The sequence below is a fragment of the Protobothrops mucrosquamatus genome, unplaced genomic scaffold, assembly GCF_001527695.2.
Source record: "Protobothrops mucrosquamatus isolate PMUCROS unplaced genomic scaffold, P.Mucros_1.0 scaffold6645, whole genome shotgun sequence".
In the NCBI taxonomy this organism is placed as follows: Eukaryota; Metazoa; Chordata; class Lepidosauria; order Squamata; family Viperidae; genus Protobothrops; species Protobothrops mucrosquamatus.
This window is the reverse complement of record NW_015392465.1, coordinates 1-5,423: the sequence shown is the minus strand read 5'-3', so window position 1 is coordinate 5,423 and position 5,423 is coordinate 1.

Below are 5,423 nucleotides of genomic sequence, written 5' to 3'. Positions count from 1 at the left end.
TGAGGTCTCCTAGTCCAACCCCCTGCTCAAGCTCAATTCAGACAAGCTAATCACTTCAACAAGTAGGCAGAGAAACTCCATTCAACCTGGATGAAAACAAGTTTTTAGCTTCAGGGATGAAAAGGAGCTGCTTCAAAGGGGCTTTGGTAGACCCCTCCCAACGATCAATGCTTTGCCGTTTCGTTCATCATATATTCTCTGGAGAGAAAACCAATTTTTTGACACGGCCTTCAAAGAATAGCCAATTCCCGGCCCGAAATAAGACCGTTCCCTAACAAACCGAGATTCTAAAAATAATATCAGCCGTGCAAGAAAGGCCAAGATAATCCGGGAGAAGATCAGTTCCTGCTAAGGGGCTGGCATTTGAATGACGAGAACTCCTTTTTTGAATTTTAGCTTTGTTTACTGTACCCAATCGGAGAGCTATGGAACAGGCGCCGCTCTGTTTCAAACAATGTACAATATTTATTCTGGATCTGCCCTGCCTGAGGAATTCCTTTTATTTTATTTTATTTTATTTTATTTTTTTGAGCGGAAGATGCTATCTGGTTTGGCCGCTTCGAGACCCAGATGGAAAATGAGCAAATGGAAATGCCTGGAGTTAGCTGGCTGTTTTTTTTTTTAAAAAAAAAAACACAAAAGCGACTTTTTTTCTTTCTTTTTGGCTGAAAATCTTCAAGGGAAATTTTTTTTTTTCTGCCTTGAAGGTTTGAATAGTGACAAGAATCAGGAAACAATCAATAAGCCTTCTGGAGTGAATCAAATATGATGATGCCAAACAGCTACTTAATCTGAGCACTGGAGAATTCATCTTCACTCAATTTGGTTATTTCTATCTAAAGCTTCCTTCCTTCCTTCCTTCCTTCCTTCCTTCCGTCTTCCCTTCCCCCTTTTCTTTCTGTTATTCTTTCTTTTTTTCTTTCTTTCTTTTTCTTTCTTTCTTTCTTTCTCTTTCTTTCCTTCCTCCCCTTCTTCCCACTTTTCTTTCTCTGTCTTTTTCATTCTTTCTTTCTCTTTCTTTTCTTTCTTTCTCCTTCCTTCCTTCCTTCCTTCCTTCCTTCCTTCCTTCCTTCAGTCTTCCCTTCCCCCTTTTCTGTTATTCTCTTTCTTTTTTTCTTTCTTTCTTTTCTTTCCTTCCTCCCCTTCTTCCTTCCCACTTTTCTTTCTGTCTTTTTCATTCTTTCTCTCTCTCTTTCTTTTCTCTTTCTTTCTTTCTCCTTCCTTCCTTCCGTCTTTCCTTCCCTCCTTCCCTCCCCCTTTTCTTTCTTTCTTTCTTTCTTTCTTTCTTTCTTTCTTTCTTTCTTTCTTTCTTTCTTTTTCTTTCTTTCTTTCTTTCTTTCTCTTTCTTTCCAGAAGGCAACATATAGAGCCTTTAGCAAAGCTAGTTTTTTCTTTCATGGTTCATTAAAGTAACAGATCAAAACTGATTGTTTCTGATTATTTGAGACAGAGAGAGAGAGAGACAGAGAGAGAGAGAGAGAGAGAGACAGAGAGAGAGAGAGACAGAGAGAGAGAGAGAGAGAGAGAGAGACAGACAGACAGACAGACAGAGAGAGAGAGCGATGACTTGGTCACTTCCTTTTTATTCTGCACAAACCACAATTTTAGGAAGGGGGGGAGAAAGGCACTTCTTAAGAAGCAATGAGCACGAGTTGCAAAGAGTTATTTACCTGGTCCTCTGCTGCTACAAAACTGACTTAAGCCACACCGGCTATCTTTTATTATTTTAAGCCACAAATAGCTACCACCCGGGGTGGATTGCTTTATTTATCGAATTTCTACACTACCACCTAACCTAATTGTCTTCCGGTGGTTGGCAAACAAGATTAAGAAAACAATATAAAAGACGTGACTGAAAGCACGCTTAAAATCGAAATTAAAAAAAAAAAAAGGTTAAAATTTGCAAGTTCAAATGGTGGTTTTTTTTCCCCCCTCCTCCAGTCTGTTAACGTGTGGAACCTGCAACGAACAGCATTTTATTTTATTTTTGCAAAGACTCGCAAACGTGGACGGCCTAGAATGGGGATTCTAAAAAACAGTCTAGTGGTTTTTCGAATTAAAATCAAATTAAAGAATTAAGGAAAGTCAAAACTGCCCATCCCCCCCCCTGGAGTTCCAGTGCCAGGGAAGGAAAAGGCTTCTAATGTCACAGGAAGGCTTGTTCAGCTTCCTGAAACACACGCACACGCACACACACGCGCACAACAGTAAGAACAACAACCCAAGGTTGGATTTGCCACCCTCTACTTTTTCCCTGCAAAATGCAAAGCTAGACTCCTTGCATCAATTTCCAGAAGTGCCACCTAAAAAAAAAAAAAAAAGCATCGAGATTCGCTTTCACGCTACACACACACATGCACACATACACAAACACAAAAGGAGAAGGGACTCTCCTGTGCCACATTGCAGCTGAGCTAACAGAGGCTGGAAGATATTCTGTTATTCTGTTCTTGAAGATATTCTGTCGTGCTTATTCCGAGGTTCACTTTAACGCCACAAACGCAAATACACACCTTACACAAACACACAAAGGGACTGGAGAAGGGACCTTCTGTGCAGCTGAGCTAATAGAGGCTTTTAAAGGGTGCCTGAACAGCAAAATGTGACAATGAAGGAAAATGTTGATTGGGAAGGCTGGTTTTTTTCCCCCCCCTCCACCCTTAATTACACTCCAATTATCTTTTTAATGTCTAAATGCCTTTTTTTTTTTTGCTGGAGTACAGCAAGAGAAATTGCTTTCCCCCCCTTTTAAAAAAGGGAGCCATTTTAACAGCTGCATTTCATTCCAGCAGGGTGGTGTGGGGGGAAAACGAAAAGCATAATATCTAATCAAAATTTATTTCTTCTGGGCTTCCCAACAGGCCACCCTGTAGGGAACGGATCCTATCCTTTCAAATGAAGAGGAGGGTGTGTGTGTGTGTGTGTGTGGAAAGGAGATTACATTTTTCACCTGGTTATTACAAAGTTGCCTATTTAAGACACTTCCATTATTATTATTTTTTTAAAAAAATAAACAAACAATATTTGCATGGTTATGAGCCGACAGGGTAGCAATTTGCAACGGCTTCCTTCTTCTACAACCGCTTCCTTCTTCTACGTTTCTAAAATATTTTAGGTGATAAGAAAAAAAAAAAACTGCAGCCGCTCGGCACTGGATTTTGAAAAATCTCACTCGGGGTACAGAAATAACACACTTAGGCAGGAAAAACCAAAGGCACAAGTACAGATTGGTTGAGAACCTGGCTCAAAAACAGCAACTGTGCGATGGACCTTGGAGTCCTAGTGGACGATCACGTAACCATGAGCCAGCATTGTGCAGCAGCAGCCAAAAAAGCTAACACAATCCTGGGTTGTATAAACAGAGGCATAGACTCAAGATCACGCAAAGTATTAGTACCGTTTTTACAAAGCCCTAGTAAGACCACACCTGGGATACCGCAGCCAATTTTGGTCACCACATCACAAAATAGATGTTGAGACCTTGGAAAAAAGATCAGAGAAGAGCAACTAAGATGATCCAAGACCCGGAGACCAAAACGTACCAAGAACGGCTGCGGGACTTGGGTTTGGCAAGTCTAAAGAAAAAGAAGAAATAGGGGAGACATGATAGCGGTGTTCCAGTATTTGAGGGGCTGCCCCAAAGAAGAGGAGGGGGTCAAACTATTCTCCAAAGCCCCAGAAGGCAGGACGAGAAGCGACGGATGGATTAAACCGCCGTACTGGATTCTCATTTCATTTCAAAAATGTATTTTCGCCCCAATTTCATTTCAAGTTGTATTTCGTTTCTCTTTTAGCCTACATTATATTTTACCTCGTCCCATTCTCAATTGCTTTCGCTGCATTTTTAGTATAACGTGTGCTTGGAACTCTGAAACCTTGATATGGCCCACGGGCTAATAATAATAATAAAGTTGGAAGGGACCTTGGAGGTCATCTAGTCCAACCCTCTGCTCAGGCAGGAAACCCTATACCATTTCAGACAAATGGCTGTCTGGTCTCTTCTTAAAAACTTCCAGTGTTGGAGCATTCACCGCTTCTGGAGGCAGGTTATAATCTTCTATAATATAAATAAAAATGTAAATGTTCGTTTGTTCAAAATCTTAAATCTTCACCGATTGCTTTGAAATTTTGACACAACGTTGCATTCGAATACGCGCGTGTTTTTATATACCTACTATTATATAGATGTCCCACCTGTGACAGGTAAAAACATTATAAGTTGCGTGTTCTAGAGTCGGCAAACCAGACAATCTCTACATCTGCACAGACAACGGAACAACAAAAAATATTGTGTACCCACAAGCGTTGTGAAATTAAACATATTACAAACGTGCACTTTCTCTTTTCTTTCTTTTCCATTTAACCAGACTGAGCCACAGCCACGCATGGCCGGGTACAGCTGTAATCAATAAAGATGATTCTTAGTAGCTGCCAAAAAGGCCAACACAATGCTAAGTTGCATCAACAGAGGGATAGAATCAAGATCACGTGAAGTGTTAATACCACTTTACAAGGCCTTGGTAAGGCCACACTTGGAATACGGCATCCAGTTTTGGTCACCACGATGTAAAAAAGATGCTGAGACTCTAGAAAGAGTACAGAGAAGAGCCACAAAGATGATTAGAGGACTGGAGGCTAAAACATACAAGGAACGGTTGCTGGAATTGGGTATGTCTAGTTTAACGAAGAGAAGGACGAGGGGGGACATGATAGCAGCGTTCCAATATCTCAGGGGCTGCCACAAAGAAGAGGGAGTCAAGCTATTCTCCAAGGCGCCTGAAGGCAGGACAAGAAGCAACAGATGGAAACTAACCAAGGAGAGAAACAACCTAGAACTAAGGAGAAACTTCCTAACAGTGAGAACAATTAACCAGTGGAACGACCTGCCTCCAGAAGCGGTGAATGCTCCAACACTGGAAGTTTTTAAGAAGAGACTGGACAACCGTTTGTCTGAAATGGTGTAGGGTTCCTGCCTGGGCAGGGAGTTGGACTAGATGACCTCCAAGGTCCCTTCCAACTTTTTTATAATAATAATAATAATAATAATAATAATAATAATAATAATAATAATAATAATAATAATAATAATAATAATAATAATAATAATAATTATTATTATTATTATTATTATTATTATTATTATTATTATTATTATTATTATTATTATTATTATCTGCTTAACGATGGAGACGCTGGTCCCCATTGCTGTCGTAAGTACGGCCCGTAAGTCGGTCAACCCACTTCCATATGCTACCAAGGTCACGGCAAGGATCCTTCTCGTTGCACGTTGTCGGGAGACAGCTGCCAATCTATGACAAATCCAATTAGCAGCCTGCCAACAACCAGGCAAGCTGTCAACCAGGAAATTCCCTAATTCTGAACAGGAGCTTTGTGGAGACTCGGATATTCTGAGGTCAGAAGAG